The 11,446-nt window shown below is 56.5% G+C and overlaps 1 pseudogene; it reads left to right on the top strand.

The window, feature by feature from the left end:
- Positions 1–294: 294 nt before the first annotated feature.
- On the top strand, positions 295–10,570 carry LOC124075945 (BAG family molecular chaperone regulator 5-like; annotated as a pseudogene).
- Positions 10,571–11,446: the final 876 nt, after the last annotated feature.

Raw genomic sequence — 11,446 nt, 5'->3', positions numbered from 1 at the left:
TGAATGTTCTAGCATGGTGGAGCCGACACACCTTCCTGTAATATCTCAATTGCCTGCCGTGCTCTCAGTCCCGACCCTCCCTGCAGTGGGGAAAGCTGGTTCTCCCAGACCAGACGGCTCCCATTTCCCTGGCTTTATCCCCAGCCTGGTGGCAGGGCGAGGGAGGGTGGGAGCCCACTCGGGCCAGGGCCGGGCTGCAGGAAGGAGGCGAGTCTTGTTGCTGTGTCTGGTAGGCGTGCCTCCTCTCTGGGGCAGACTTCCTAATCCTGCCCTCTCGTCACACGCCGAGGCATGATGGCGGTGGGTGGCATCATGGCGGAGGGGTTGCGCCCCGCTAAGGAGCAGGGCAGGCGCTGCCCCAGGCACCACTGCCGGCCCTCCTTCTATGCCGGTCGCCAGGAGCGCTGCAGGATTCCGGAGGTGGTGGCACCTCGGGCACCCTTCCCTCCTCTTCCCTGGACAGAGGGAGAGGCCCTTCTCCAGGGCCACCTCTCCCCACCGTCGGCACGAGCCCCGTCACTTGCCCACTTGTGCTGACCTGGACCCAGAGGACGGTATGACTGGATGGGGACCAAAGTCCCGGAATTTCATGGCGTCCCCTCCCTCCCCAGACCTCGCAGCAGAGGGCCCCATCTTGGCGTGAGAGCTTCGTGTTTAGAAGAGGCAGCTGGTTCCTCAGGAGGAGGGCCCTGTGAGGAGACCCTCAGCAGGTCCCAGTTCTTGGGTCAGGTGGACTCACTTCTCCAGGGACTCAAGAGTGGCCACCAGGACGAGCGAGCTTTGGAGGGTAGCAGAGAGAATGCCCCCCCACGCCAAGCCTCACTCGGCCACCTTGCCACCAGCCTTACCTGGCCTCGGCCACACTGCGCTCCTGCGGTGCCCAGGACTCTCTGTCCTCTGGGGACCTCCCTCCTGCCTGTGTGTTTAGGGAACACCTCTGGGGAGCAGAGATCCCTGGCTGGAAGGAGGGACTGAGGGTCTGTGGGTTCCAAGGGCAGAGGCAGCGGGGTTCCCCGTGGCCCCAGCAGCCCCCGCTCTAACCTCGTTCTTCTTTCCTGGGGGCTGAACTGGTCCTGCTTGTTCTCGTGGTGCTGGAGGTTGAACCCGGGGTGCTCTACACCGAGCTGCACGCCCAGCCCTCTTCATTTTTTATTTTGAGACAGCGTCTCACTAAGTTGCCCAGGAAGGCCTAGATCTTACGATCCTCCTGCCTCAGCCTGCTGAGTGGCTGGGGTTCTAGGTGTGGCCACCACGCCCTGAGAGCCTAGTCCTGTTGTAACAGGCACTGAGTAAGGAACAGGGGACCAGACACAGGCCCCCCAGGCCAGCTATGACCCAAAGCATAGACCGGCTTCCCAACCCTTCTCCCAGAGAAGCAGCTCTCCACTAATTCAGCCCAAGCTTAGCTCTCGCCCTGACCAAGCCCAACTCCCTCTATTTTTACTCATCTTATCGGGACCCCCCCTTCCATGTTAAAACCCACCCCTTTCTGTCTGAGGCAAGCGAACCTAACTCGACTAAGAGAAGTGATGGCATCTGTGCAGCCAGGGGGTTAAATATGTCCTACTGTGCACAAAGGGGCTGGCCACGAGCCAGTAGCCACCCAGGTCCTGCGGCCTTCCACGGGGCTCACCCTGCCTCTGAGGGAGTCGGGGGCACAGGTGTGGAAAGCCCTTTCCCACTCACACTCACGGTACGCCCCGCAGGCCTCCTCCTCCAGCCAGGGTGTCATGGGCCGGACAGGTTGGAGCGGAGGGGGCGTGAGTTGCCCTCTCAGCCTCCCCGCGGCTGAAGGAGACAGAGCTGAGAGCCTGCTTAGGCAACCCCACAGCCAGGTAGAGACCCACAGGAGCGACACTGGAGCGGAGCCTTAGGAACAACCACAGAGCCCCAGAGAGACGCAGAGGAGGGAGACCCGAGGAGCGGAGGACAGACAGGTGGGGCAGAGACAGGTGAGGGGGAGGCACCAGAGAAGAAGCTGGACGGGCCAGGAGAGGCAGGGCTGTGGCCGTGACCACAGGAGTTCAGCTGTGGGACCCCTTGTTGCACTGTGGCCTTGGGCAGGTGACGGGACTTCTCTGGTTCTCAGACCTCTCCCGGCCTGGAAGAGGATGTCCTGCTCCTACCTGGCTGGCCAGGGATGGTGAGAGACAAGGAGCGCCCCAGGTGGTGTGGGCCTCCATGGCAGGGCCATCTCCAGGCACCAGGGAAGCCAAAGAGAGGTGGGGAAGGCGGGAGGTGGAGGATTTTGCTAATGCCCGACTCTGCTTTCCTTTGAAAGGAGCAGCCATTATGCTGCTTGCCATCTGCTGCCTCGATTCACATTTATGGTCAGGGTGTGTGTGTGTGTGTGCGTGTGCGTGTGCGCGTGTGTGTATGTGTGCCAAAGCAGCCACTAGAGAAAACAGCTGCAGACAAAGGTGACCGCCTTGAGCCAGCTGCACCTTGGGCCCTGGGAGGTGGCGCACAGTAGGTCTACACCATGCCTTGCTGAGATAAATCAGTGCTTGCTGGCGTTGGTGACAGTGAGCCTCCTGGACTTTGGGAGGAGGTCTGTAAAGCCAGGAAACTTGCTAGCTGGGAAGCGATACTGTGATAAGGAGTTTTCTGGTCCCCTGAGTCCCCTGGTGTCAGTCTTTTCATGGAATCTGATGGATTGAACTCCGTTTAAATGATGAGGGGACAGAGACTCCCACAGAGCGTTGGGGAAGAGCTGGGACCAGGACAGAGCCTTCCTGGCTCCAATGCCTGTAAGACCCCCTGCTTCCCTTGCCCGCCTGCCCTGGGCACAGGGACGCCTCGAGTGTCCACTGATGCTGCGGGTGGTCGTTGGTATCTTGGGTGAGGGTGGCTGTGGGCCGTTGGCGTCGCCAGGGAAACCACCCCTCCTCACACCTGCTCTGCAGTTCCCTGCTTCCCCAGCACTGGGCCTCTGCTGAGCTGCCCTCTGAGCCAGCCCCTGCCCTCTCTGGGCCTTTGTCTTTTCACCTGCAAGCGAGCAGGGTGCCAAAGACAATGACAGATGGAGACAGCTGGCGCCTCGTAAGCACTCCAGAAGTGTTGCTTTATAAATGCTCCAGGCTCTTCCCTGGCGCAGGGGTGAGACCCGGGGGCAGCGACTCGTCCACCACACAGCTCCCAAGGCCCTGAGCCACCTGGGAAAGAGCTCCTATCCTCTGTGCTCAGCTGAGCATACCTGCCGCTTCTGCCTTCTGAACTGCACATCTGCAGGCCTCCCGGAGCCCGAGGGGCATCCTGTCCACCTTCCAATTCATAGTGAGCCCCACCCGCATCGGCAGAGAGGGGATTCGGATCCTGCAGAAAAGGGCCCCCTCCGCGTCTCACCCAGAGAATATCTGTCTTCCTTTTCTGTGAGGTCTGGGTCCTGCCCCCTCAGGACTCAGTTTCCCCATCTGCAAAACATTGCGGGTTTAACCCTTCCAACTCTCCCTTCCACGTGTCCCTGGGCTCTTCTGGAACCCCACGGAGCTCAAGGCTGCGCACGCACAGGTGTGCAGCCTGCATTCCCTGGCCCTCCCCTTCCACCGGGGCTGGGCTGAGTAAATCTCACTCTCTACCAGGTGCGACCCACCCCCACTGCCCGCACAAAGGGCAGGGCCAGGAGGCCAGGGTTTGAGCCGACCCCTACCCACGCAGGCTGGCTTGGCTTCTGGACTCTGAGCCTCACTTCCTCATCTGTAAAAGGGGAAGAGCAACGTGGGTTCTGCCCAGCTCGTGGGGATCAGGCCAGGGAGGCGGTAAATCTCATGGGAGCAAAGAATCATTTCCGAGAAACAGCAAGTTATTAACGGGTCACTGCAGGAGGTGGGGGCCAGACCTGCCTCACCTGGATTCGGCAGCTGGTCGCCACTCTGCAAGCTCTGAGCGTAAAATGGGGAAATAATCACGAGTGATCTGGAGGTTGGCGGGGTGGGCAAGCGAGGTGCTCAGTGCGTGGGGACTAGGAGCAGGCCTGGCCTAGTTAGTCTGCAGGAACTACCCTGTGCTTCCCTGTGCTAGCCTCAGGCCTCAGTCCCTGAAGTCCCCTTCACCCTCCACCTCCTCTACCCCCTGGCCAACCCTCCCAGCCTGCTTGCCTACAGGCAAAACATTATTCATAGGATAAGCATTTATGGAGTGCCTGCTGGGTATGAGGCCCTGAAGGTGCAGCAGTCAGGGAGGCCCCTTAGGGGTCCCCCACTGTCAATTGATTAATAACGACATATTGGCCAGGGAGGCCCCGCCCTCTTGGATTGGCCCATCCGGCTCAGACCTCTGTGGGTCTCAGACCTCTCCTGGGCCTGGAGGAGGATGTCCCTGCTCCTACCTTGCTGGCTAGGGATGGTGAGAGACAAGAAGCACCCCAGGTGGTGCAGGCCCCCCATGGCAGGGCCATCGGGCAGCATGTGGGTCAGTGGGCTGCAGGACTAGGGACTAGGGATGCTTCCCTGAAGGGCTAAACCACTGCCCTCTGGCCCACACTCTCAGAGAATCTGGGGGTCACAGGAGGCCAGAGGCCGCCCTCCCCAGGGTGTGTGACTGGGCTCTGTGGAGCCCTGGGGTCCACTGCCAGAGAGAGGGGGATGAGCCGGGGGTCTTCAGGCCTGCTGCGCCTGTGGCACCAGGCTGACTGGAGTTGCCCACACTGATGGCCGAGTGAGCGCTCGGTGATGGGGAGTTTGGACACACTGCTCAGCACACAGGGGGCAAATCAAGTCCCAGAGGGACTTACCCAACGTCACCCATGGAGTTTGAGTCATCTGACTCCCAGCCTAGGGCTCTTCCTACAGCTGTCCCAGTGGGCACCCCCAACCTCTGGGTCTGCAACCCCCAGCCCCTGCTAGCCTCTGAAATGACCCCAATCTAGCCTCTGAAAGTGTCCATCAAATACAGGTCCATCCCGGAGCACCCCAGACACAGTGGACACACCCCCTTAGGAGTCCCCCACTGTCAACTGATTAATAACGACATATTTGAGATGATGGCGTATATTAATTTTTGAATTGCACCATTAGTGAGTCATTAATTTCTTTGCTCTGGGAAATGAAGATATCCCTGATGAGCCCGTTATCTTAATCTATAAAAGAGGAGAAGCGCTGAACAGGCAACTCTATTAATGCAAACATTGATCATCCCCCCACTTCTCCCTCTTTTGTGTGAGGATATTTCCTCCTTTCCGGTCCCCCATTTTTTTTCCCAGGGAGGGCAGCATCTATTTTTTCAAGGACAGGAGGGGGCCCTTGTCGAGGAGGAAGCTGCTCTCAATACCTTCAGTGGTAATCAAAAGATCGTGTGTGCTTACCACAGCCAAATAATGTCCTTATTGGATGCTGTTAGGGATGCGGTTGCTGTGGAAACCCAGGATCTCAACCTGCCGGGTTTGGATGCCAAACCTGCGACACACATTCTTCTGCAAGTAGCTGGAGGCCCGAGAGTGACGGGAGGAGAGGGCCAAGCTCAGAGGTCATGATGTGGACTCCCCTCCCACCCCTCTGTTGGATGGTGGCCGCTTCCTTTAGAAAGTCCTCCAGGATCGGCGCTTCTCCCTGTTTCGCCCATCCCCCCCCCATGGCTGGTCCACTTCCCAGCTGGTCTGACCCCAGCCCCCTTGCCAACCTTGTTTCCTGCTTCCTGGACTGTCTAACTTGCCTATGCATGTGACTTGGGCAGTCACTTAGCCTTTCTGTGTCCCTTTTCCTCATCTCCAATAGGAGGATTATAGTCCTTTCTTTAGACTGATCATGAGAATTTAACAAGATCATCCATGGAAAATGCTTGGCAAGGTGTCCGGCCTGGCGACACCTCAATGAGAGAGGGGAGAGGGAAGCACTTGGCACGTTGGGGAATGGCTGCAAGGGCTGTGGTCTGCTCTGATTTGGATCTGTGGCCTGCCAGCTCTGTCCCTGGGCACGTGACAATGCCTCTGATCCTTGGTCTATATTTTACATGGGAGGATACTGCAGGGTGGCTATTCCTCCCAGCTTGCCTGCGGACAGCCCTGCTCAGGCCTCTATTCCCAGCATACTTACCAATCACTCAGTAGACACTTGTTGGATGCTTGTTACCCCCAAGAGGGCCCAGGTGCTGGGTTCAGAAAAGGTCCCCAGCTCTCTGTCTCTTGCTGCGATGTTGCTGCACCCCCAGGCTGGGTCGGGCTTGGAGGGCCTCATTAGCTCAGATTCCAAGTCCCCAGGGCAACCTCGTGCAGGCCTCTTCTCTGAGGTCAGAGACCAAGGGGCAAAAGGAGACACGGAGGCTGCCTGCCCCCTGCCTAGCTCCAAACACCACTGCTGGTGGGACTCTGGGGCCCCTCTGACCCGGCTCAACCCCAATTAGTGCCCTGGGAGAGAGCCTGGCTGTGGCCTCCAGGCCCCGGCTTCCTGGGGCCTCTGCCCAGCCCGTCCTATTCACAGTCTGGCATCAGGCCTGACCCAGAGGGCCTGGCTGGGCTGAGCCCCTGCTCTCCCCCCAGCTCATTAGTGCTTTGTGGAGCCCAGATGTTCAGATGTGTGCCGGCCCATGACAGTCCATCACATGGCTGCTTATGAATGGGTCCCTCTTGGGGCTTCCAAGAAGCCTTTGATGATCAGAGGGCCACATGCCTGTATCTGGAACCTCAGGCTCCCGATCTGTAAAATGGGTAAAATAATCCCTACTCAGCTTGTTGTTGGATCTAACTCGGCGTCTGAGAAAGGGCCTCATGAACTCTAGAGTGGCGTGTACCCTGCCAGAAACGGGTCCCACCCGGTGAAGCCGTGAAGCCGCGTCTGAAACTGGGCTGGTTTCCTTTTCGTCCCTTGGCTTCGGTCAAGTTTCCATGGAAACAGAAGTACCCATTCACACGGGGTGGGGGCAGGGTCCACGCTCAGGGCTGAGCAAGCTTCAGAGGTTGTCCTGGTTCTGCTCCTGGCCTGCAGGGGGACTTTGGCCCGGGAGCCTTGGTTTCCCCGGCTGTTGCAAGTCCTGCCGGCCCCGCTCTGCCTCTCTCACGGCTTCCTGTGAGCGGCTGGGGAGGACGAGCTTGCTCGTTGCTTGGCAGATACAAGTGAGGAGTACAGAGAGGTCCTCCTGGGCCGGAAATCCAGCAAGCTTTGCTCTCCCCTGCTCCAAGGGCCCTGGCCAATTTCCCCCCACCTTTCTGTGCCTCAGTTTCCTCTTGGGGCAAATGGCATTATAATATCTATCCTATAGGCCACGAGGATTAGCAGCGTCTGGCTCAGAGTCGGGGCTGGGCCAGCGGTTGCTATGGCTGTTAGTCTGTTTTTCACAGTGACAGGATTAAAATATTATCCAAATGAAGGATATTGTTTGTATTTCTCCTACAGTAGCTGTGCTTTGGGGCCGACTTGGGTTTGGAGCCCTGGTCAGAAGCACAGAACTCCTGGATCCTAACTAGACCTGACCTTTGTTACCTGGCCCTTAAGTAACATCCCGATTTCCTGCCTCCTTGGCCCCAGCTGAAGGGAAAGGTGCTGAAGGTCAAAGTCGTGAGTCCAGGGAGAGAAGCAGGTAGAGGACATTGCAGCTGGCCCTTCACTTCCTGATCCCTTCCCCACCCCTCGAATAATCTTCCCTGGGGAACTGGAAAGTAGACAGTGAGCCAGGGGCCACCTACCCACAGTCACTGACTATTTTATTGTCATTGGTGCTCTGAAGGGGGTGGTTCCTCAGGGGTCCTGGGGTCCTGGGAATTCCCCCAGGGGACATATTCAACTTTGAGCTCTGGAGGTTTTCAGCCCCTCTCAACCCCCCTACCCCTGGGGCCCAGGTGGATGGGGGAGTGGTGACCTGTGGTTTCAGAGGTGTGAGTGCAGAGACTGGAAGTAACCCAGGCAGTCACAAGGGGATTAAGGCTTGGCGGGGGCTCTGAGGGCATGGCACTGAAGCTGGATGGGTGGGGACTGGTCAAGAGGGGTCACAGAATCAGAGAATCTCAGCGTCTGCTCCCTGGCTGAGTCACCCTCGAGGAAGCGCAGAGCCTTGGAGCTGAGAAGCTGGCACCAGGCTAGCAGGACAATGGCCCAGAAGGAAGCATGGCCCAGACGCCCAGAGCAGCCGTGGCATAGAGGCCTGCTGAGGCTGCGGGGTGCGGGGATCCTGGGCTCCCGGTGCTGCTTAAAAATGTCTGCGCTGGCCGATGAGCGTGGTGGGGTGCACTGGTGCGGCCGAGGTCTCCCCCTGCGCTGGGCTCCCTGCAGGTGGCTTGTGGTCCAGTTCAAGGAGAAGGCAGGGCCGAGACACCAGGAGCCGCTGCTGTGGCCAGTAGCTTCCGCTGCCCACCTGTCCCCCGGCCGCCAGGGTCATACCCAGCCTGCAGGATCGAGTGCTATGCTGCTGGGAGCCCAACTCTGTGCCGCCACTTGGGTGAAGGGCCACTTCACCGCCCTGCTGGGGAGGACAAGATCTGCTGTCACCCATACCTACCAGGGTGAGCCCAGCAGTCAGGACCGAGGCCTGCATGGGCCTCCGACACCCTCCAGGAACTGGTTTCGGGTGGCTGTCCACCTTGATTGAGAGAGTGAGCCTTTTGCTAGAAATCCAGGGACTTGGAATAGGCACTAAGCATTCCCGACTCCAAATGGGAGACGAGTGACGAGAGTATTCAGTTGTCACCTTTCTGCGGCATGTACTTGGGGTGGAGGTGGCACATTGTAGGGGCCAAGAGGTGCTAGTCCTCCATAGCTCCAGACGTCCCCTTAGCATGTGTCCTTTCCCGGGGACTCCTGCACCTTTGCAGGAAAAGCCTTTGAGGTGCTGAAGGGTGGGCATAAGGGACGTGAGGAACGTAGGAATGGGTCTCACGGTGGCCCTGTTCCTTCTGCTTAGTTACTTTTCTGGAAAGTCTTTGTGCAGATTGGAGGGGTGGGGTCCTGCGAGGTTTGGAAGGTGAGCTACTGGTTTACATTCCGCTAAGATGTCCTGCTGGTTCCCAGAGAATAACTTATGATGTTAAGATCTAAAGAATTCTCGCCATTTCTAGGCCAATAGAGACACCTTATGAAGGATATGTCTTAGGATGGCGTACGCTGCCCTCTTTTTTAGTTTTATTCTTTTTGATTGTCGATGGACACAACATCTTTATTTTATTTATTTTTATGTGGTGCTGAGGATCGAACCCAGGGCCTCACGTGTGATAGGCGAGTGCTCCACCGCTGAGCCCCAGCCCCAACCCCTGCTGCTCTCCTTTATAGTTGAAGAAATTTGGAATTCACAGCCCAGAGCCCCAGCTCCGACTGGACTCTGAGTAACGGCTGTTTGTATAATCACTGCCATGTCCAGGTAGGACAGAGACTCAGTAACTCACCTCCTTTCTGTACTCGAGTGTCTTTTGGATCACAATGACAACAAGCCTTTTTTTTTTTTTTCAATGTGTATCTTTTAAACAAGAAACCGGAGAGAATTCTAACAAAACAACTCTTGGAGATGGACTCTATAGCAACAGAAGGAAAAGGCGACCTTCAGCAAGCCAGGAAGAGGAGCGCAGGAGACGGATGCCTTCTCAAGGAGAGTGCAAACCCTCCCCACGGGATGGAAACAAAGAGCATCTGTAAGGAAGCCCAGGCCCTTGTGAAAGAGAAGATTGTGCCCTTTACAGCGGAGACAACTGTGCGGCTGACGAGCTAGAGGCAGGCCTCAGGATTCATTCTGAGGCCGACACATATTACAACAGGAGGCACGATCTTCTTGAGGAAAACAGAATCTCACACTTGAACTCAAATCTGTGCCATGCAAGAGATCATTGAAAACTGCCCAAAGCTGGCTTCCCGCCATTCTCCAAGGACACTCATCTTCTGCCACAAAGGTCAGCTCTGTGATGTGCCAAGTGAACAAGGCCAAGGCGCTCCATGCTTCTGATGGGAGTGGACGGTGCTGACACTTGCAGGCACTTAGAAGGTGAGCTCACAGACTTGGCTGCAAACCGGGCGCTTTAGGTTTGTGTGGGTGCACAGAACCCAAAAACGATCGGAGGGAGGTAGTCAAAAGATATCAACAGATTATTGAAGTATTTGGATTTAGAAGAGGAAGTTGATACTGCTTATGCATTTGACCTGGGTCTTCGAGAGGATGAGAGAAAGAAAAAATGAATTTCTCCAAACTCAGAGTCCTCCTGAATTGAACTTGAGCTCCAAGACAGAACGGCAGGGTTTGACTGGACACCTGGATGAGGTGAGTCTGGAAAAAAAATTAAACAATCCCTGTGTCAGGGAAGCCCAGGATAGAGCAGGGGAGAGTGCAAACTCTGATGGCTTCCGTGCACCTGAAGGACGCCCTTGAGAAGAGGGAGCTGTATGCTGGTGAGGAGCACTCGCCACCTAAGGTGGTCTAGAATGTTCTTGGAGATCCAGGGAGAAGTCCTCTCGTTGGATGGACATCAGTCTGATGAGAGCAACATCGAGCCGAGGAGCCGCTGACCAAGCAGTTGCTGGCCTTGGATGCTCAGGACCTGCAGGGAGAAGAGAAGTGTAAGGCTGCCAGGGAACAGGCCGTGATGCTCTCCCAGAACACCCCCAGCCACCTCCACCTGAAGCTGCAGGAGTGGGGGAACAAAGTACCCACCATCTCACGTTGATCTTGCTTATCTTGTGCTTTATATATACTGCTGTGTATTTATAAGGAGCTTCCAGTCTGTGGCGCCTAAATGTGATTTACACGTGCATATTTCAGTCTCAGTATTTACGATTTAAGCAAATTATATTCAGTATCTCTGCTGCTCCTGATGTTGCAAAACAAATGTCATTATAGCACTTAGACTTTTCCATTTGGCTCATTAAAAAAAAAAGAAGTCCTCCTGCTCTGCTTAGCTGTAGGACCTTGGACACTCAACCGAGTCACTCAGCTTGCCTGTATCTCAGTTTCTTCATCTGCAAAGTGGGGTTCACGCTCACGATATCCCAGGATCACGGTGACTATGAGATGCAGTGGTGTGTGTGAGATGCCTCGCGTGTGGCCTGCCCAGAGCACCTGCCAAATGAACCACAGTAGCTCTCTCTCATCCTTAGAGAAGTCTGGGGAGGATTTCAAGAAATGACTCCTGTCAGAACACCTGGATCCGTGTTTGCCAAGGAAAGGTCAGAATCTGTTGGTTTCAATCCTTTTGGTCTGGGAGACAAACCAGGCTTGGAGCTCCAAGGAGACCTGAGTAGGAAGGAGGAAGGGGCGGGTTGAAGGGGCCACGTGGAGGGGACTGGGCTTGTGAGGCTATTTCCTGGCCTGCTCGGGTCTCTTCCCGGGAGCCATGCCCAGATTTGAGGAGCAGAGGGCGTCTTCTGCTGGCAGGTGTGATAACAGGAGAGGACCCCAACAAAGAAAGGGAGGCCACCACTTCCACCCATGACAAAGACAGGGAGGCCTTGACTTCCGTCCTTCTATCCACACACAGAGAGCCACACAAGATACACGGAACCACAGTTTTCAGGTATTGGACAGTAGCAGCTTCCGACTGTGA

This window comes from Marmota monax, unplaced genomic scaffold, assembly GCF_021218885.2.
Source record: "Marmota monax isolate L192 unplaced genomic scaffold, Marmota_monax_Labrador192_F-V1.1 WCK01_AAM20220418_F8-fsc00019, whole genome shotgun sequence".
In the NCBI taxonomy this organism is placed as follows: Eukaryota; Metazoa; Chordata; class Mammalia; order Rodentia; family Sciuridae; genus Marmota; species Marmota monax.
The sequence above is the reverse complement of the archived record's forward strand: the minus strand, read 5'-3'. Positions and strand labels throughout refer to the sequence as shown.